Genomic DNA, 23779 nt, shown 5'->3' on the forward strand with positions numbered 1-23779 from the left:
TTAAAATCTCTCTTGCATCCATGATATTAGGTTTAATTCCACTTTGAGAAGGCAGCTTTCAGTTATCTTTTGAGTCTTTCCCAACCTGGGGGGTTCATCTTCATGCACTTTATCAGACAATGTTCCACTCCGATTCATACGAGTTTCAGTGGTTAATTTTTCATAAATTATCTGCCTCTTCCCTTAGTCTGCCTTAGTGTGGAATCTCCATTGAAACTTGGCTCCCATGAATGACATTGTTAATATTTGAAATACTTGTGTCTTAGCAAGACCAAAGCCACCACAGAATAACCAATTGACAGATGAGTGATTGTCAGCTACCACATGATTGTGTATTGATATAAATATTGCTATCTCCCACATAAAAATATTAATTATCATATATTACCAATATCTTTCATGAACAAAATTAAAGGCAGAAATGGAGACAAATATAACTTCTACTGACTACTTCATACATAGGCCTGTGACAGGTTTATTGTTCCTACTACACCTCCATTGGAACATGTGGGTAGAGTTAAATTAGGTCGCAGCTTGATTGGTGGGCGACCGAGATAAATACTTGGCGCTGCCAGCATCCCATCTCTCTTTCTCCCTGGTGATCAGACCAGTGCTCTGTTGCCTGAGCTAGTCCTTTGCATCAACTGAACTGCGCTATTGTGGACCTAGCTAACCCATGGATCTCGTCACCTTGCCGTACATCACGGAGGTCCATTAGACCTGCTTTTCCACACTGCTGATGCATGGCTTATGTTTGAGCCTAGTGGATCATGTTGTGCATAGATCTTGAAACTCTATCAGGGTCTGCTTCACTAAGCAACCACGCTACTGACTTTTGCTGCCCACCTGCTATCTCCTACCTGAGGGCCAAATTTGCCTGTCTGGCCTATGGGCAGACTCTGCTGGCTGCTTCCTTGATCTTGGACCGACAACCCACATGAGTTGAAGAACCTTAGGTATATTAACTGTTCCATGAAAATGAGTTGAACTGAGTCCTCTGAACTACTGTATGGACTGATTAGCCATTACATTCTCTCTCTCTCTCTCTCTCTCTCTCTCTCTCTCTCTCTCTCTCTCTCTCTCTCTCTCTCACTCTCTCTCTCCTCTCTCAATATATACAGTAACCCTATATGTATGAAATCATATGTGTCTTAGTTTTGTTCTCTAGAGAACCCTACCTAAATAGGCCCAAGTTGGCAATCATAACATTTCATTTCATTAACCTTTCCATGTTTCCTTTATACCATGTCTTCACTTGAGGCATGACTACTTCTGGGACCTCCTGTCCATTGCATATCTTGAGAAACATACTCTGGGATGTTCATATGTGGCCAAGAATTTTAGGTGTGGATACTAAAGATCAATAACTATATATGTACAAAGAAACAAAAAAGAGCATAGGGAGAATTGTACAAAGTTGTGCTCACAGCAAGAACCTTTGCTCATTTTATAGCCAACTTAGAGCTGGGCTGTTTCTTCAGAAAGTTCCTGAATCATGGCATGAGGACAGGCCTTCATCTATACTGACCAATTTTTGAATAGGGATGTCTGAAGAAAATGGTATGTCCTTAGTGGAAAAGCCAATCTCTTTTTAAATCATCATTTTATTGAGGGCTTATACACCTCTTATCATAATCCATACAGACATCATTGTGTCAAGTACATTTCTACATATGTTGCCATTATCATTTTCAAAACATTTTCTTTCTACTTGAGCCCTTGGTATCAACTCTTCATTTTTTTTCCTCCCACCAAATGTCGGTTTCCAAGATTTCCAGCAGCTGGAAAAATCAATACTTCAGTTTATCATGACAGCTACTACCGCCCCTTCGAGGGCCATCCTTGATAATCTCTCCCTATTCCTAATGAGGCTAACAAAATTTTCACATCCATTGGTAAACCAAAATTATTTTTCCTTCTCTATGGTGGAAAGGCTGTAAAGCAGGTATCATGTTAAATTGAATCATTCATTTTCATTGTGTTTTGTGTCTTCCAAAAAGCTTGGCCTTTTGGGAACATATATCACTTCCATCTTATAGAGTAATGCTTTTGTGCACATGCGATTTTATGGTTGGATTGATCAGGTAGCACACAATTCATCTTGGACAGTTTTATTCACATAGTCACAGTTTTGCGAGATCAAATATATACTTACTACATATTACCCTTAAAATATTGAAACCTATGTTAGTTATCTAGTGATGATATAACCTACTTGCCACAAGTGAATAGTTTCACCAAACAGATTTTTTTTTCTCACAGTTTAATACGCTAGTAGTTTGCATTTACAGAACTGGCCCTAGAGGAAGCGTGCTCTCCTGTCAGCTTTGAAGAAATACTCCTATCGTTTCAGCTTCTTCTCCTGAATGATCTTCATGTGAATTAGCAGGAGTTTTCTTCCATCTATACTGTGCTCACTATTTGAATCGTTTTTATATCTCAAAAGAAACTGACTCGAGATACACCCTACAAGATACATGCTGCCTCATTAACGTACCCCAAACAACTAATTCTCAAATGGAATTCTAAGCACCTCTCTGTTTCTTTCACTTGCTGGCTTAATTTCTTTTATATACCATAGGGATATTGATTTAAGACACACACTAATCTTGGCTCATTGATTTAACCAGAAAAACTAATTTCTAAATGGAATGATAACCACAGATGCAGGGTTCATAAAACATACTTTGAGGAGACACATTTGAATGCATTAAAGTGCTTTTTGATGACGTTTCTGGGTACTTTAACTGATTTGAATCTGGGAAAGAGGTCAGCAAGAAATCCTGCATGGAAAATAAAAGTTAGTTGCGCTCTGCCTGATGAAAGACATAAATTTTACCTTATGAAGGAAATGGATCTATTTTAATTATAAGGGCCCCAAGCTCACTACCCAGGTACCTTCAGGGTATAACACCTTTACATATTTGTAGATTGGTATAGTAATTATGTCCCACTCCAGAATTCTTGATTAAGAGCAGAGATTATGGGACTTGTTGTTATTATTATTAAATCAATAAATGATATATTTTTCTTTTTTTATTAGGGGCTCCTACAACTCTTATCACAATCCATACATATACATACATCAATTGTATAAAGCGCATCTGTACATTCTTTGCCCTAATCATTTTCAAAGCATTTGCTCTCCACTTAAGCCCTTTCCATCAAGTCCTCGTTTTTCCCCTCCCTCCCCATTCCCCCCTCCCTCATGAACCCCTGATAATTTATAAATTATTAATTTGTCATATCTTGCCCTATCCGGCATCTCCCTTCACCCCCTTTTCTGTTGTCCGATCCCCAGGGAGGAGGTCATATGTAGATCCACACCATTCCCTTTATTCTAGCATGGGTAGCTCCCTTGGAGATCTCTAAGGATGCATGGTCCTTTCCTCATGAATGTATTTCTTTATGTGTTTGCAAAGGATGTGTTCCCCAAGGCTTCCTACAACAACAGGAACAACATCCCGCTGCTCTCTTTAATTACTTATCAGTGTTTTATTGGGAAAATATTTTAATTATCCTCAGCAATAAACTATGTACTTGTGACATTAACTTTGTTAGATAATTTCTGTATTTTATCGGATTGCCATTGTTTGCAATGGACATGAACACAGACCTCTTCCAGTTGGTTAACCTCTTCCATATTTCCTGTTACAGACAACTATAATGTTTCTGAAACAATATAAAGTGTCTTGTCAATTACTGGAGCAGCCAATTTACATAGCAATGCCTTCAGTGTATTGGTCATGTATCTTCAGTTTCATAAGTTCTTAATCACAGGCTATGTCTTGAAATAGCTGATTGGTTACCTGCCAATTATTTTTGGTACTGTGACTCTATACATTCTTTCCATCTTTTTTTAGGCTCCTTCAATCAGGCTGCATAAGGCTTGAATTTCTTACTTTATTTATTTCAGCTTGAGAGATTTCAAGTGTGATTTTCTCCTTTGGTTTCTTAACTTCAAGTTTTGCCATGTTTCATTAAATAATTTCCTTTATTGTATCAACCTCCCCTTAGCTTCCCTATCTTTGATTTTTCCTATTTAGATTTAGAAGTTTCACTAATCATCGTGTCTGTTAGAAGTATATTAATATTGTTAGATCTACTGAGTTATTAAACCCACATTTCAAGAGAACAAGAACAAAATCCACCCCTGCTGCATAGCTCTTTCTCTCAAGACATGGATAATGCCAGTACCTTTACTGCTTTGAATAGGTAAATGGATGAAAGAAGAATAACGGACACAGTTTATATCGCCTCCACAATGCAAAGATGGCCACAAGGCTTCAAATCTCTGCATTCTGTTGGGGGACATGACTTGTCTCGTGTTTGAAAAGAGCTATCATAAGGAGTTCAGGTGACAGTGGGTTGAACACTGCGCTGCTTAATCACAAGATCTACAATTCTCACTTACTAGCCACACTTGGAGGGAGGAAGACGATGTTGTTGGGCCCTGTAAACACTTGCAATCTCAGAAACCTTATGGAACAACTGTTCTAGTCTATCTTATAGGGTCATAACAAATAGGAATTGGCTTGAGGGCTGTGGGTTTGGATTGTAACATGAGTTACACATTCACTGATGTTTATGAAATGGCTTGTTCCACCATTCATTTCCTATCCTCTGTTGTACGTGTGTTTTACTAATATATGCAGGGTGCTTGTTGCTTCCTGCTCACCATATTCAATTAGCATGAAGCCTTTTAATGTAAAACATCAAAGTAATAGGCCTAACCCCAGCACACTTTCCAGACAGACTGAAATTGGTTCTGTGGGTGACTCATAGGAACATTACGGAGCATTATCAAAAACTGACCTATGTTGGACAGACTAGTTGACCCAGAATTGAGGCAAAATAGGATAACACATTGTTCCTTCTATGGAAAGAAATATTATTTTGGTTTTTCTAATTTAAAGAAGTAGAAAGGAAAACAATTTTCAAGTAATTACTAACAGATTTTTTTTAATTGCACTAAATTACCTTGTAAATATATTAAAGTGGAAGCAATTTTTCTGATGGATATCAGTACCTGATTAATTTGGCTTTTGCTATGGTCATGTAAGATAACTTAATGAAGATACATTTGTAATGAACGTTATGAACTTCTCAATATTCTTATAAAACCAAACACCAAATCCAGTGCCATCAATTTTTATAAAACCTCAAAGCAAACTTGCTGTCATGGATGAGACCCTGTAAGACAAGGTAGAACTGCCCCTGTGAATTTCTGGGACTGTAAAATTTTACCGGATTAGAAGACTCATTTTTCCCGCGAGAAGTGATTGGCAGTTTTGAATTACTGAGCTTGTAATTAGCAGCCCAGTGAGTAACACACTACACTATGATGATGGTACTAAAATGTGACATTTTTTTCATAAATGTTATACTGCTTTTCGTTTCTTATCTTATTGTGAGGTGGCAATACAGAAACTTCCTCTTGCCTTTTCCAACAGAACAGCTTACGTCATGGATCATGGCAGCAATGTGCCCTGTGACCCATCGAAGAACCAAGATTGGCAGAGTCCCTATTTGTTACCTGATGTGGATTTTGAAATTGCCAACTGTCACAATCATTTTCATCCAAATGATTTTTCTTCTAAAATGCATTTCTTAAAATATTTATATGAGTGAATATATATCCCAAAATATATACTAATATGCATAGTAATATATAAATATATTATATAATATAAATATGTACATTATATGTTTGTATTGTTCATTTATTTATTTTTCTATTTATTTATTTATATGGAGCTCTGGTGGTGTTACCTGGTAAGTATTGAGTTGCTAACTGCAAAATGAGCAATTCAAATACACTGTCTTTTGTGATCCAGGCTAAAATGAAAAATGTGTGGTAAGGATAGCAGAAATATACAGCATAATATTCTCCAACAGCAGATAAATTGCCATGGAGATTAAAATCAGAAATTTGCTTGGTGGAAAGCATAAAAGAGCAAGGATGTTAATTAAATTAACTGAATTGTATTGGCAAGTTAAAATAACCTGATGCACTTTATCTTCAGTATAGTGATATTTTTATTGATTTTAACTAATAGTTTTCTTTTATTTCCTATTTACCAAGCCACATGCTTATCTTTGAAAATATTAAGAATATTAAAAAGCTATCTGTGTATCCAAGGAGCTCACGAACTCGTGGGAGGATATAAACAGAGTATAATTCACCAGAAATGCTATGACAGCGGTAGCACAAAATGTGCAAGACCTCCAAATGAGGACACTTCTGTAGCCTAACAGATCAAGAAAGTTTCTCAGCAGGGATTATCTGATTAGAGTGTCAAAAGATAAACAAGAAAAAATATGAGAAATATACTATGCACAAGAGTACCTTAGATTACACAGAAAATTGCAAACTACAGCATATATATAGATATATGTGGCTGTGACAAGTAATTTGACCAAGAAATCATGATAAAATAATGGGGAAGATTTTGCATGCTCAAAAAAATTCTTTCAACCTAGAGTCAATAGAGAACTATCAAATGTAGAGCTTGGAGATAACCCAAATCCTAAAAAACGTCTACCTGCTGGCTAGTTGTTTTTGTTCCTAAACTACAACTTACTGCTATTTAGTCAATTCCAACTCATAGTGACCCTAAGGGCAGAGAAGAATTACTCCTATGATTTCTAAGACTATAACTCCTTATCAAATAGAAAGCTTCATCTTTCTATGTAGGAGCAGCTGAAGGTAATGAAATGCCAGATAGTCACTGAGTTTCAACTTCATTTATTTTAGACTTTATATTAGTGCCTACACTTCTATTTATATATTCTTCCTCCTGACAATAGTCAACTAAGTTGACTATTAATCAACCTATAATATCATTATTATTATTATCATATAGTCCAAACAAAACAAAATAAACAAACCAAACTCTCCCTTACTGAGCTAATTCTGACTTATAGGACAGGGTCGAACTTCTCCTTTGGGTTTCCAGGACTATAACTCTTTACTGGATTAGAAAATCTCATCTTTCTCCAGAGGAGAAAATCGTGGTTTTGAACTGCTAACCTTGCAGTTAACAGTCAAATGCATAATGACTACACCACCAGGCCTCCTTCCACATAGTCGGTAATACACAATGTATTATCTTTGTCAGTTATTCAAAGAAAGGTAACGCTACTTATAATCTCAGAATATCTTTAAGTTTATATTTAATTTTCTATCCTAGATATGGGTTAGAAAGAATGGAATAACATTGTCAGAGACAGTGCCAGGGAAACATACTCACAACATGACAGGAGGAGCAACTTCCCCCAAATAAAGTCAACCACGGTGACAAGAATTGCAAAAAGTCTGTGGAAGAAAAGCCTTTGGGATCTTTATTTGCTGATGGGGCATGACTGCAAAAATCTACTAATAATAGGAACTTGGAATGTATGAAATATGTGAATATAGCACAAGTTGAAGGCATCCAAAATGAAATAGAATGCATAAACTTTGATATGTTAGGCATTTGTGGACTTTTATGGACTAGGATTGGCCATTTTGAGTCGGAAAAACTATGTCACTATGCTGGAAATGACACGGTCAAGAGGAATGGTGTTGCATTCTTTGTCAATGTGACATTTCCAGATCTAACTTGAAGTACAAAGCTGTCTGTGATAGGATTCTATCTATCTGCTTTCAAAGAAATCTATCAAGAGATTATTACTCAAATCTATGTACCAATATCTAAAGCTGGTGATGTAAAAATTGAAGAACCCCATTGTTTCAGTGAGAAGTTGATCAAGCATGCAATAAAGATGCATTGATAATTATTGGCAATTGTAATGCAAAAAATTTAAACAAAGAAAATTAAAGGTAGTTGGAAGATATGGCATTATATAAATTAAGCTAGAGAAACCATGATAAAATTTTACAAAATCAATGAAATTTTCATAAGAAATATCATTTTTCAACAGCACCAATTGTGACTGTACACATGGACTTCTCCAGAAGGAATACACAGAAAACTAATTGACTACATGTATGGGAAGGGATGATGGAGAAGCTCAATATCAACAGCTAAAACTAGGTCAGGGGCTGAGTGGAACAGACTATCAATTGCTCATATATAAGTTCATGTTGAAACTTAAGAAAATTAAAACAAGTCCAAGAGAGCCAAAATACAATGTTGGATCTCTCATACTTAAATTTCAAAAACAGATGTGCTGCTTTGAAGGCTAATGAAAGAAGGCATGATGAGATGTGGGAGGACATCAAGAACATCATTCAGGAAGAAAGTAGAAGGTCATTAAAAAGATAAGAAAATAGAAAAGATCAAAGTGGATGTCAGAAGAGACTCAGAAACTTGTCCTGAATCCTAGAGGAGCTAAGGTAAAATGGAAGAAATGATGTTACCAACGGGCCAAACTGAAAAACGCTGGTGACTGTATAAGCCCACTCAATGGATTCAAGCAACAGGATTGTATGTGGATGTATATATATTAGATGGCATAAGATATGCTGCGCGCACGCACACACAAACCTATTATAGGGAATGAAATAAAATAAGGGTTTCTAAGATGGAGTGGAGGGGAGGAAGGGGCTCAAGGGGAGTTGATATCAAGGCAGTCAAGAAGGAAAAAAATGTTTTGAAACTGATTGTGGTAGCAATTGTATACTACTGCTTGTTGTAATTGAACTATGGAATGTTATGATATCTGTAAGGGCTCCCAAAAATGCTTAAAAATTTAAAAGGAACAATGAATAAAGCAGAAATAAATTGAAATGTTGACCAAAACAAAGAAAAGAAATTTTCAAAGAGCGGCTTGAGAAAACAAAGTAAAATATTATAAAATTACAATGAATGTGCAAATATAGAGTTAGAAAATCAAATAGGAAGTACGTACATGCTCAACATATCTTAAATTGAAATAATTAAAGGAGAAAGTCAAGTATCAGGTTTCAAAATTAAAAGATTTCATGGGAAAATATTGAATGGTACAGGAAGCCTCCAAACAAGATAAAAAGAACACATGGATTCACTGTATCCAAAGAGCTAGTCAATATCCCACTGTTTCAGGAAGGTGCAAGAGCCGATGGTACTGAAGGAGGAAGTACAAACCGCACTGAACATGAGGCTCCAAATTGAGGGACTAGCAATTGAAATGAAGTACGGCCCGAGTGCTTCATGCTGGCAAGCATGGGACAACTTCATATTACATATTTTGGACATGGTGTCAGGAGAAGAACATCATGCGTGGTAATGCATGGCGGTGATAAGGGGGAAGGCCAGGGAAAAGAAGTGCCACAGTTGCTGCAACAATGTTTCAAGCTTAAGAGCAATCGTGAAACTGGCACAGGACCAGGCAGTGCTTCATTCTGTTGTACAACGGTGCACTATGGGTCAAAACCAACTCAATGGCTCCTAACGACAACAATGTCCCAGATAATGATTAAAATAAGTTAAGCGGGAAAGAATGTTTTTTAAAAAGTAAGCTTCTCCGTGCATGAATGGATGTACACTAGATCAAATTGGGTCCTTACAGAAGCATTTTTAGTCCTAACTCCCAGTATCCATAAATATGGCTTACTGGGAGGAATTCATGAATATGACTTTATTTGGAAATGTGTTCTTTGCAGACGTAATCCAGATAAAATGAGGTCTTAATGGATTAGGCTGAGCTCTGATCTAGTGACTGGTGTATTTGTAAGAGAGAAATCAAAACCCAGAACATATATCCAAACAGAGAACAGTGGTGTAACTATGTAGGTTGAGATTGTAGAAGACAAAGAACACCAAGAATTGCAACCAAAAAAAAAAAAAAAGGCCCTAAAAAACAGAAAATAGAGGAGTAACATGAAGCAAATTCTTTCTCAAATCTTTAAGAATCAATTAACTTTGAGGATACGCTGATTTTGGACTTCTAGCTTCAAGAACTGAGAAAAGAAATTACTATTGTATAGTAATGAATTTGCAATTAGCACTAGGAAAAATATATAAAGGGGAAATATTTCAAATTGTACTTTAAGACAGATCATGATTACGCACTTTGTAGAAAGGACTTGGATAACTGGGTGGATAACTGGGTGGATAACCAGAGAAACAGAACTCAAGCCTGATTGCTTACAAGTGGAATCAAATCTCTAAGGACAAGATGGACGATTAAGACAAGAAAGTCAATGTACAAAGAAACAAATTCCTAGGATATGCAAAATGAAATTTAATGTGGCATACACACCCAAAACACTACCATTGTGTGATTCAGACTCAGAGCAATGCTATAGAATGTAATAAAAATGCTCCGGTGGGTTTCCAAGATGGTAAGTATTTACAGGAGTAGAGCGTCTTATTCTTCTCCCTCAGGGCTGCTGGTGGGTTTGAACTGCTAGACTTGCTTTTAGCAGCCCAATGAGTAATCCACTGTGGCACCATCACCCCTAATTATATGTAAAAACAAGAAAAACTCCAAAGCAAAGGGGGTAAAAAAGCTCACGTTATTTTTGAGATATGATATAAAACAGGATGTTCTCATACAACAGCGTTTATTTTCCCAGTAAAATTGGAGAACAATGTTATTCATGGAGACTGAAAACAAAATATGAGCTCAGAAGTTATAAAGCCTAGAAATGTATAGGTGATAATACACATCTATAAATGCATGGTCACTGGAAACATAATTGAGTAAGAATGAAGAGTTTAATTAAAACTAATCAGTATGAGACTTACCCCGTGGTTATTTTTCTTTAGTAAATCATAATAGCAGAGATGAGAAGACAAATGAATTTTTTAATTTGAAATGAAGAAAGAAAAATTTGAGTGAGGAAAAGATTTCTTATTCTTTTTTAATCACAAAAAAGAAGCAAATTTTCAAATTGTCTGAGATCTATAGTCTGTCAGTTTGGGTTGGCTAGTGAAACAAATTCATAGACCCTCATATGTGTATAATAAAGGGCTTTATGTAGAAGAGCAATTGAATATTGAGCAAACATCCCAGCCCATCCAGAGCAAGTCCATTAACCCATATGTCCGATACCAATCTCTAAAGTCCTCTTCAGACTCACTTAACACATACAATGACACTGAATGCAAGACCATCCCAGGCCAGTGGGTGCCAAGTCTTGTGGCTCCAGGGGCATTGCCAGCTCAGGACACTAGCGTCGTTCCATGTGTCTTGTCAGCTGCAATGTCTCCCAGGGTCTCAGTGTTTCTTGCCTGCAATGTCTCCCAGGGTCTCAGTGTTTCTTGCCTGCAATGTCTCCCAGGGTCTCAGTGTTTCTTGCCTGCAGACAGCTATTTATCTCCTTAGTGTCCAAATGACTCATCAAGCTGTGTCCTGATTGACAGGCTGAACTCCACCCCTTCACTCATAATTCTTTCAAATTGACAACAGTTTATAAAACTACTACATTGGTGAGATAAAATTAGTGAATTACAGAATAATCTAGAAAACAATGAAAATTTTCAGGAATGTAAGTACTACCTACATAAAGTCCTTCATGTTTAAAGATAATTATTAGTATTGTTACTATTTGAAAACTATGGTAAAATCTTTTAGTTAATGACAATATATCCACTTAAGGTGATCATCAGGTTTGTTTCCCTTTATAACGATAAAAGCAGTTAATGTCAGCCAAGACTCCTTTATGTGGTAATGCCAGCCTGTCATCATAATGGTTGACCAAATGAATCACTTCATTTATGAATGACAATAATCAGTTGTTTCATAGCCTTTGATAACTTAACTTTTTTCCAAGTGTAACCTTCAGTATTTTACTGCCTGTTCCTGTTACCTTCCCTGTTTCTCTAGATCAAGTCTAAGAAGCCAGACTAGAATATGTTAAATGTTTTCATGCTAGCAAACTTGGTTTTTCTAGAATCTGAAGGTCAAAAATGTTATCATGCTAGTTGAAATTGTGCTAGAATTAAAGCTAGGCTTCTCTCAGTGTCTATAATGTTGTACAAGTTCATTTAGTTTGGTCAGAACCCTGGTGCCTAAGGGTCATGGGTGTTTTTTGTCAGCTTCCACAGGGAATGTTAGGATTTCCTGGTTGTTAATTCACCAGAGACCACTTGAGATCCCCAAATAATAGTCTGTTATCACAGCATATAGTTATGAATAAGTATTGTTTCCTTTATTGCACATAACTTACACTGAAAGAACTAAAGAAAGATTCAAGATTCAAAATACAATATTAAAATATTCCATGAGTAAAATATTGAATGATGAAGGAAATATCAAAAAAAGCTGGAAAGAATACACTGAGTCACTGTACCAAGAATAACTAATTGGTATTAAACTATTTAAAGAGGTACATACGATTAAGAACCAATAGTAAAGAAGTGGAAGCTGCATTGAAGGTCTTTTTAAAAAGACAAGGCTGTAGTAATTGATGGAATGCCAATGGAAATGTTTCAACAAGCTAATGAATCACTGGCAACACTCACTCATCTATGACAGGAAATTTGGAAGCCAGCTACCTTGGCAAGTGACCGGAAGAGCTCCCTCTTTGTATCTACTCCAAGGAAAGATGACCCAACAGAATAAAAAAAGTACAGATCCATATCATTAGTATCACACGCAAGTGAAATTTTGTTGAAGATCAACAACAGTTCCAGCAGTATGATAACACTGAGCTGCCAGAGATGAAGGCTGGATTCCAAGGGGGCTTTCCTCCTTGCTCTCAGATGGTCCCCAACTGAAAGAGGATAGATCATCCAGAAAGATGCTCACTGTGTTTTACTGACTGTTGAGACACATTCAGCTGTGTGGACCATGATAAACTATGGATACATAAACTTGAGAATGGAAATTCCAGAACACTTAAATTATGCTTATCCAGAGCCTGTCCAGGAATCAGGAGGCAGCTGTGTAAATAAAATAAGGGCATAATTCATGGCTTAAAATGTGAATGTGTATATGAGGATCATATCAGCTCACCTTACTTACTCAATCTATATGTTGAGCAAATAATGAGAGAAAGTGGATTATATGAAGAAGAATGTAGCATCAGAATTCGAGGAAATCTTATCAACAACATTTGATATATGACACAAACTTGTTTGCTGCAAGTGTGCGGGACTTACAGCACTTACCAAAGAAGATCAGGATTGAAGAATTCTGTATGGATTACAACAGAATGCAAAGAAACCAAAATCTCCACAAATGGACCGAGAGAAGACGGCAGTTGGTAAGGAGTTCATCTTAATTGGATTCACAATCAATGCTCATACGAGCAGCAGTCAAGAGATCAAAGGATACATTCGATTTTCCAAAAGGGAAAATCTTTTGCAAAATACCTCTTTAAAGTATTGCAAAGCACAGATAATACTCAGAAGATTAAGGTCCAAACTTAGTATTTTCTATCACTTCATACACTTGTGAAATTTGAACCATGAGAAGAGAAGAATTGTAGCATTTGAATTGTTATGTTGGCGAAAAACATTGAGATCACCGTGTGGTGTCGAAAGAACAAGCACATTTGTCGTGGAGGAAGTAAAGCCATCATGCCCTTTAGAAGCAAGGATCGCAGAACTCCGTCTCCCGTTACGTAGACATGTTGTCAGGAGAGACCAGTCCCTTGAAAAGTACATCATGCTTGGTAAAGTACAGGAGCAGCGGACAAAGGAAGACCCTTAGCAGTTGACTGCTCAGCATGCTGGCTGACACAACAGGCTCGAACTTAAGAACAATTGTGAGGTGGTACAGGACCAGGCGGTGTTTTGCTTTGCTGTCCACATGGATTATAACTGATTTGACTGTGCACAGGTAGCAACAGCAACTAGCGAACATTGCCACTTTGCTACACAATCACCTTTCATAATATCAGAGCAGGAAAACAGTGAGGCAGCATGAGTCAATTGGACCGTGGCATAAATAAGTTCTTATTCTTGTTCTTATATAATCGTGGTACCACTCCCACTCAGTCATGATTTACTGTCTCTTGGTAGGCCCCGATAAAATTGGACTAATCAGGGTTATTTTCTCTTCAATTTGGGGCTTACTTTATTTTATTTATTTTTAAAAACCAGATTGTCTGCATTTGAAGGATATATAGGTTATAAATGTCTATATCTTTTTTTAAACATTATTAGGGACTCAGCCAATTCTTATCACAATTCATACATACATCAATTGTATAAAGCACATCTGTGCATTCTTTGCCCTCATCATTTTCAAAGCATTTGCTCTCCACTTAAGCCCTTTGCATCAGGTCCTCTTTTTAATTTTTCGCCTCCCTCCCTGTTTTCCCCTCCCTAATGAGCCCTTGATAATTTATAAATTATTATTTTGTCATAACTTGCCCTGTCCGACGTCTCCCTTCACCCTCTTTTCTGTTGTCCATCCCCCAGGGAGGAGGTCACATGTAGATCCTTGTAATCGGTTCCCTCTTTCCAACACATTCTCCCTCTACCCTCCCAGTATAGCCGCTCACACCTCTAGTCCTGAAGGTATCATCTGCCCTGGATTCCCTGTGCCTCCAGCTCCTATCTGCACCAGTATACATCCTCCTCTGCTCTATCCAGACTTGCAAGGTAGAATTCGGATCATGATAGTTGGGTGGGGGGGGGGGGAACATTTAGGAACTGTAAGAAAGCTGTATTCTTCATCGGTACTACATCACACCCTGACTGACTCATCTCCTCCCCTAGACCACTCTGCAAGGGGAACTCCAGTGGCCAACAAATGGGCTTTGGGTCTCCATTCTGCATTTCCCTCTTCATTCACTATGGCAAGATTTTTTTTTCTGATGATGCCTTATACCTGATCTCTTTGACACCTCGTGATTGCACAGGCTGGTGTGCTTCTTCCATGTGGGCTTTGTTGCTTCTGAGCTAGATGGCTGCTTGGTTACCTTCAAGCCTTTAAGACCCCAGACACTATCTCTTTTGATAGCCAGGCACCATCAGCTTTCTTCGCCACATTTGCTTATGCACCCGTTTGTCCCTGGCGATCCTATCATGGAGGTGTGAAGCCAATGATAAGATTTTTTGTTCTTTGATACCTGATAACTGATCCTTTCAGAACCATATGATTACACAGACTGGTGTGTTCTTCCATGTGGGCTTTGTTGCTTCTGAACTAGATGGCCGCTTGTTTATCTTCAAGCCTTTAAGACCTCAGACGCTATATCTTTTGATAGCCGGGCACCATTAACTTTCTTCACCACATTTGCTTGTTCACCCACTTTGTCTTCAGCGGTTGTGTAGGGAGGGTGAGCATCATAGAATGCCAATTTAATAGAAGAAAGTATTCATGCATTGAGGGAGTACTTGAGTAGAGGCCCAATGTCCTTCCGCCACCTATATTTATAGGTTTAGTATTAAAATGTCTATATCTTGAAGCAGTATTGTGCCTCTAACTTGGAAGAGGTGCTTCTGCAGTGATGAAAACAGAGCTGTGATTGAGAATTAAAGTGCCTGGTGCATACGTTGTTAGTTAAATGCTATGTTTCATGTAAAATGCTTAAAAATATAGTGCTCGATGCATGTTTGAGGATACTGTGAATAACTGTGAATAATCTGCAATATAAGCTTACTTTCAAGCTAACAACTTAACTGCCACAGCATGCTGACAAAAGATATGATGCAAAACAAAGAAATGTATTACTGATGACATAGCAGACAACAAGAGCTTCATGCTTTTACCATATTCCCTTTGCCTTTAAATCTGATGGTAGTGACTTGAAGGGGATTAAGTGGATGTTACACATCTAGTGAGTTCAAATATGCCAAGGAATTTGATCTTATCAATCTTTAATTTTTTTAAGTGAACTGTAAGAAAACCTTCGCAACATTTGCCCTGAAGGTATTATCTTACTTTAGTGGAAGTAATCAAACCTGTCTTTTACTCGTTCTGTCTTAAAACACCTGTGGAAAAACGCTCCAAAAGAAACTCCAAAAAACATTGTTAAAATTTCTGTTTGCAAGATGTGCCGAATTTAGTGTCATGGAGAATTGTCTCCCAACAAAAAATGATAGATATTTTGAACTAAGAACACTCAAATACTAAGAATATAAATATTATGCCACTTTTAAAATAGCATGGATTTAGAAATTAAATTGATAATAAAATAATGTGGTCTTTGATATGAGTAAATGGAGTCTCTTACTCTAGAAAAGAAAATTAGTGTACTTGTGTTATTTCAGATGCTATTGTATGATTCTGACTCAGCAGCCCTATGTACAACAGAACAAAACACTGCCCAGTCCTGCTCCATCCTCACAATGGTTGTTTATTTGGGCCCCTTGAAACAGTCACTGTATCAATCCATCTCACTCAGGAACTGTTTTTCTTTCACTGACTTCCACTTTACCAAGCATGCTGCACTTGCCCAGGAAGCAGTTTCTTCTAATAATATTCACAAAGTATTGAAGTGAAGTCTCACCATCCTTGCATCTAAGAAGTATACTGGCTGTACTTCTTTTTTTTCCACTGAAGGTAAAAAGTTTATTTTTGAGGAACGTAATTTATACTGCACATTTTCAAATCGAGTGACATCAGAAAGCAAAAGTGGTATTCCTCCCCCTCATCCTAGAAATAAATAAGGGTATAAAATTTCTTCTTAAATCTCGACACATGGAAGTTTAGCACCAGCATCCAAAATGAACAAATAAGGGAAAAAAAACATTCACTATATATTTCAGAATTCCTTGGTTGGGGTTCTTCCCCATGTGGTATTAGTATTTCTTTTTTTCAATTCATATTACCCAAACAGTAAAAACCAGGCTGTACTTCTTTTAAGATAAATTTTTGTGGTTGTTATTGTTCTTGTTGTCTACACTTATTTCAGCATTCTTTGCCAATGCCTTAATTCAGTTAACCAGTTATTCTGCAGTGTTTTTTATTCATTGTCAAATTTTACACGCATACTAGGCAACTGAAAATATTAATGGGTTAGGGACTCCTTAGTTCACAAAGTACATCCTTGTTCATCAATGCTCCATAAAAGTCTCATGAAGCAGATTTGCCCAATGCAGCACATCTTTGATTTCTTGACTTCTACTTCCATGAGCATGGATTCTAGATTCAAACAAGAAGAAATTATTAACAACTTCAACCTTTTCTCTGTTTATCGGAATATTTTCTATTGGCCCAGTTGTAAGGATTTGGGTTTTCTTTAAATTAAGTTGCAGTCCATACTGAAGGCTACAGTCTTTGATTTTCAACAATAAGAGCTTCAAGTCCTATTTTGAAATATACCTTTAAACATGGTGAATATGAGTGCTTTTACTGTCTCTTTATGATTAATGCTTGATTACAAACCTAAAGATTAATTGTTAAATCAAAACTTTATTTTCATCTTTAGTAAGATGATCATTCCACCCAAAGATGATGATACTGTGCTCATAAACAAAGTCTTGGCTAAGTTTTTAAAAAATATTTTGCCCAAATATTTTCAAATATGTATTAGAATATTACTTTCTCATTACAATGGTAGAGTTTAGCTGTGGCAACATAGAGTATATGAACTAAAACCAAAAATATTTACTATATGACCTTTAAAGAAAAATTTTGCTGACTCCTACCCAACAATCTTGAATTTATAAGAGGATTGCAAAAAACTATGGACAATTGTGGTAGCTCAAAATTCATTTATAGGGTCACTATATTAGGTGAGCTCACAATGGGTCCTCACTACATATTGGCTAGAAATGACAATAACCCCCAAATCAGGGGATGAGTATTGTAAAGGGCATTTGACCTCTCCATATGATCTCCCTATGGGCTCAATGTGAATTTACTCCAAACTCAACATTTTCTGCTTTCTATTAGATTGAGGTCTCTACTCATTTTGTTGGTGGGTCCTTACTTGGCATTTGCCATAATCGGATGTAGGTATCTGTTAGGGAAACTGGGTTTGATGTAAATATGAGATAATAATGGGATTCATGATTGCCTGGGGACCTGGAGGAAGAGGAAGGACTAAATGGGAGATAAACATCAATACAATTGATTGTGACAATGATTCCACACCCTCTCTTGATATGATTGAACCATTGGATTACATGCCATGTTAATTATAGATCTTTAAAGAGAGAGAGAGCAGTCTAGGCAATCATATTGATAGGTAGGAAGATTAGGTAGAGGTCGGGGGTAAGGGGTGTCTCTACCAAATGCTTATCCTAAACATAAATAAGCTGGCCATGCCTCCACAAGGGAGTTTGAAAGAAATCAGGCACACATGATATCCAAAGCTAGGGATGCACAAACCAAGTCATCTAGATGCACAGGTGAAGGTCAACCTGGGCACACAAACTAGACACCAGCGACATCATGTCACAGCCACTAAGCATGGCCAATACCTTTGACCATGCCCCCTGTGCTGGGAAGCAAGTGGAGAGAGGCGGGAATAAATAGCCCAGACTGAGGCGGGCAAGACACTCTGGATCATACCAGATCCATGATTCTGCCTTTAATTGAGTAAAATTTTAAATATTCAAGTTTAATTGCAGAAGCAAAAAAGAAAGCATACCAAAATTGTATAATGTGTAATACTGTAAATAAAATAGAAGTGCAAGTTCAAATTTAAAAAAGAGAATAAGGTTAGCACTACAGAAAATGGTAGGAATTACCCTGGTGGAGCTAGGAAGGGGGGGAGAATAATTATTTAAATAGAAGGGACCTGGAATGTCCTCTCAGAAAATATGACTTATGGAACACATTTGGTAGCAACTGGGACAATGACAAGCAAGATGTATTACATAGTCCTTGAAGGGATTACAAGAGCAAAAGAAAGGAGTTAGAGGAAAGAGATGAATACTTAGAATAGCAAGAAGCCAATCTCCATAATGAGGTCAAAACAATATGATCGGAACATACTTTTGCATATTGTTTTGTGATTCAAATTCTTTAACTGATGAAAAGTCTAGGACATATTGTGTGAACATTATGCAGAACAAGAAGGAAAAGTCAGAGTCAGCAAAAAGATGTCCAAGTTAACCTGCTGTGACAAGCCAAGCAAATTAGAAACTTGTTTGACAAAAATAGATTCTGCAGACCAATTCCTGTCCCTGAAGTTGACAGACCACAAGAGATGTGCATAATGCAGGAACACGTAGCAAGGTGATGTCAAAGGGCAGTATGGGTAGTCTTTCACACCGGGGAACTCAATGTTTGATTTTTCCACAAAGAGTAATGCAAGAGTTGTGAAGATGTGGTCAATACATTAAAATAATGTCATTAGAATTTTTATTATAATGCAATTTTTACTATAATTTCTTAACTTTGGAATAAATCTTGAAAACCATTTTTTAAAATGGGCAAGCTTTGAAGTTATAAATTATTTTCAATAAAAATATCTTTCAGTTACACTACCCTATGGCAGATTCGGTAAGTATGGGGAAAGAATGCAATCCCAATGAACACCATTCCTGGTTTAAAATCATACTGTCCCCTTTGTTCAAACATCTTCCTCTTTGCTTATTTATTTGGCTCTGCGTGAGTCAATTGAGAATTCTGAGAACTCCATTCATTGGAACATCATCCATGTTATGATCTACAGAATTGAATATTTCAACTTAGTCAATAAAACATGGGCACTTTCTGCTGTCAATCAAAATCATTCAGGCATGAACAATGCACTCTTTCATTCCATGTCCTCTTCTGAACCTAACTTGGCTTTCTGGCAGTTCCCTATTGATGTAACTCTCAATCATTTTAGGATTAACTTCTGAAATAGGTCACTCGTATGTGATATCAATGACAGTGTTCATTACTTCTGCCTTGAGTTGAGTCACCTTCTCCATAATGGGCACAAATTTGAATCTTTTCCAATTGGTTACCTAGATAGCTGTCTTCCAAATCTTGACAGAGATGAGAGAAGAGTTCTCCCATCACACCCATTTGTGGAAACATCCATCAATTCCTGGAGCTTAGTTTTTCACCAGGGCCTTCAGGGAGGGCCTGCAAGACTTCTGACTTCAATGGCATCCGTTCTGTACCATGTTCTACCTTGTAAAATAGTTGAACAGAAACAAATTATTTGGGGGATACTGATTCTGTAGCCCTTTCATTTTCTTTTGTTGCTATCTGCATTATTGAATGTTTGCCTGTAGAATCCCTTCAATATTGCTTCTCAAGAAGTGGGGGTTTTTTTTCAGTCCTTTTAGCTAAGAAATTCTAAGGATGGTCTTCACTTTTGCTTTTCTAACTCAAGGTATTTGTATATTTAATTATAATGCTTGATTTTATCTTCACAAGGTGCCCTCTTAACTTTCTGCTCAGATTTTTTACTTAATAATTTTTCCCATTCACTTTAGATACTCTACCTTCAAGAGAAAGTTTCAGACTCTGACATCGATCTATCACTATCTTTTATTTAAAAGATACTTTGTTTCTTCATCTAAGATGTTGTTTCACAATCTCTCCTTAGCCTTTTTCTAACTCAATATTGAGTTTCTCCATCATCTCTTTCCAGAGATTTAGTTGTATTGGTTCTGTGGCTTCCATCCAGCAATGTTCACATAAAAAACTACCATTAATATTTCTGAAAAAGCATATTTGCAATGAATAAGTCATTGTCTTTAAAAATTCTATCAAAATATCCAGTGATATTTCTATTCTAAGGTTTTAGAATGGAATTTAGAATTTTTATTCTAAGATGTTTGCTAACTACTGATCCTTCTTGGTTTCCAACTTTCGCATTTCAATCACAAGTTATTATCAGTGCATCTTAGCTGTCTGTTAGATGACTTTCAGAAGTTGGTAAAGATCTTCAATTTAATTTTGCTGTAAGAGGGAAGTGCATAAACTTGAATTATAATCATATGAACTGATCGCCTTGCAGATATATAGATATTATCCTAGAATCAACAGCATTATTATTCAGGATAAATCTTAAAATGACCTCTTTTTCACCCCCCAATGAATGTAAAAATGAAGCAGAAGAGTTCCCCGGAGAATCAACAGCGTGTCTAGTCAGTGGTGGCATCCAGGGCCTCTTAAGGAGAGGGCCAGACAAGAGGTGGAAAAAAGATTCGTATTCACTAAAACCCACTATAACAGGAAAAATTTGATGAAACATTGTCTCTTACCCCAAAAGAATTTAACGCTACACTGTTTCCTCTTAGGGAGAAATGTGAGGACAGAACAGGGAAGCCGGAACATTCCAGGGACAGAAGGGGGGAAAAGGAAGTAGTCAGTTGATAAGCTGTAGTAAAAGTTACTAATTCAAGGGCCCTCCTCTTAGGGAACTCTATCCCACGTAGAGCACGTACAACGGAGAAATAAATGACCTAAAGAAACGTGGTTTTTCATTTTAAAAATCAAATCACACCCACTAGCACCACAACAGTTTACCATCACTTAGGCGATCACCATGATACGTATGACCTGGCCAAAGGACACAAGAGAGTAGAGATGTCGCTTTGAGGACTGCAGTGCACCTGAACAAGCCGTGGTATGTTCCATTGCCCCATGTGCATGTGAAAGTAATGAAGAATGAATGCATTTGACTTAAAGTGCTGGTAAAGAATGTGTTGGGTACTACGGACTGCTCTGGTGGTATAGTGGTTCCCATTGGGCTGAGAACTGCAAATCTTCAGTTCAAAACCACTCGCTGCTCTACTCCCATAAAGAGTTAGGTCTCAGAAACCTACAGCGAAAATCCTATTCGGTCCTATGGGGTCACCACCAACTCTAAGGCAATGAGTTTGAGTGTTTGGATTTAGACTGCCAGAGAAGAAACAAATCAGTCTTGAAAGAAATACAATAATATTTTCCTTAACATGGAAAATAGTGAAACTTTACCTCACTTACTTTGGACATGTTTGCAGGAGAGACCACTTTCTGAAAAGGACATCATGCTTGGTAAAATAGAAGGCGGCGGCAAAATAGAGGAGGACTCAGTGACATGGATTGGCAAAGTAGGTGCAACGAAGAGTTGAAACCTAACAACAATTATGAGGATCCTGCAGGACTGGACACTGTTTCACTCTATCATACTTAGGGTTTAATGAGTTGAAACCAACTTGATGACACCTAACAACAGCAATAGCGAGCAGAGCATCCGTGAGAGAGAGATGGGGCTTCCTACTCCCTTAATAATTTAGAGCCTCACAAACCCACAGGGACAGTTCTACTCGGTCCTATTGAGTTGCTATAGGTTGGAATTGACTTGGTGGCAGATTTTGATTTGGGAGATTTCCATAGGAGCCTTAGAAGGCTCTTACGTGTTTTTGAGAATCTAGAAGGCATCATATGTGGGAAGGTTACGTTAATGCACAGAAAATATGCTGACATGACCACAATGTTTAACTCTGTCTAATCGTGAGACTCTGTAAAAGGAGAAAGTGAAAGTTTAGACAGCGCTGTCAACTACAGGAGTGTTGAAAGAATGCTTCAAAATATACATAGAGTATATTGGCAGAACCTGGGAAACACTTTTAAAAGCGTTTGACAAAAGCCCCAGCAGTCATATGAATATGAAATCATTGAGCCAAGGTTTCATTAACCACATAATGAAAAGAATATAGGCTTTATAGAACTAGTTGAAAAAACTCATGTAGCAAACAAAAACAACAAATAATACTACCAGTAACAGAGGCAATCTGATTCATTGTTGCCTCATATTTTGAAAAATGCTCGTTTTTCTGTAAAAATATCCAGACATATAAATGTAAAGGACTTAACCCCTGGCTATGGGCAAAGAGACACCTGATTGGTGGTGGTGCTCTTATATCAGTCAGGGGCAGAGCAGACTGGCAACCCTTTTTTCATCCTAGCTTGATGCCCAGATCGTGGCCAGAGCTGTTTCATGCCTAGGGCACATATAAAAAAAATGTAAAGGACACAAAACCCCTGGAGGGGGTGTGGGAGAGAAAGCAATCAACAGAATATGTCTGTGAAGAAATCCAGATGCTGGAATTATTAGATAAGAATTTAAATAAGTTGTATGACCCTCCACAAAGAAGAAATGCAAATTCATGAAGCATGCTGTAGATTTTGTGGTTTTTTTAAGGAGCAATGGCTTTGCAGAGTATTGTGCATTGATCTTCTAATCAAAAGATAGGTCATTCAAATCGCCCCACTACTTTCAGAGGGCAAGCTGAGGCTATCTGTTCCTGTGAAAATACAGTCTCAGAAACACCAAGAAATAGGTCTATGTCCTTCAGAGGCACAATAGATGGGAATTAACTTCATGGCAATGGGTTTAAGATTTATGGTATCATAATAAGTATGTTGGAATAATTAAAGAAAAGAATATATAATAAACTAAAACACGCATACTTTGAACAGGCTGTCAGGAGAAACAAGGTCCTAGGAAAGCGCCTCACGCTCAGCGGAGGTTCAGTGAAAAAGCAGAGGATCCTCAATGAGATGGATCATCACAGTGACTGCACAATGGGCTCAAACAGAACAATTGTGACGGTGGCACAGAAACGGACAGAGGGTCATTTTGTAAAGGCTTTTATGCGGAGGAGTGGTATCAAACACCAAGATCACACGCGAGACATGTTTCACTGAGTAGAAAATGGCTATAAAATTTTGAAATCATTAAAAATAAAAACTGGACATTTTTATGTTACAAATGATAAGATAAGATTTATAAAATACCAGATATGCTTAAGTATAAGTATAAGTCTTACTATTGCCATAAAGATTTAAGGTCTCCACATCTCACTCCATACATAAAAAAAACAAACTAAAGGTGGCTTAAAGACCTAGAGGTAACATCCAAGGCCATCAGAATCATCAGTGAGAAAATTGAGGCAAATCTAGGAGGCCTAGTACAGGACTGCATGGGCTACAGAATTAACAAAGGGAGCGCACTCCATGTAAGATAAAATAGATGAACATGACCAATTAAAAGCAAAGCACTTGAATACAT

At 37.3% G+C, this 23779-nt stretch overlaps 1 non-coding gene across 1 annotated transcript; it reads left to right on the forward strand.

The window, feature by feature from the left end:
* Positions 1–22578: 22578 nt before the first annotated feature.
* On the forward strand, positions 22579–22722 carry LOC142441637 (small nucleolar RNA SNORA48). Its single transcript, XR_012783000.1, has one exon. It is a non-coding gene; the product is annotated as a small nucleolar RNA SNORA48 (small nucleolar RNA).
* Positions 22723–23779: the final 1057 nt, after the last annotated feature.

The sequence above is a fragment of the Tenrec ecaudatus genome, chromosome 2 (genome assembly GCF_050624435.1).
Source record: "Tenrec ecaudatus isolate mTenEca1 chromosome 2, mTenEca1.hap1, whole genome shotgun sequence".
Classification (NCBI taxonomy): Eukaryota; Metazoa; Chordata; class Mammalia; order Afrosoricida; family Tenrecidae; genus Tenrec; species Tenrec ecaudatus.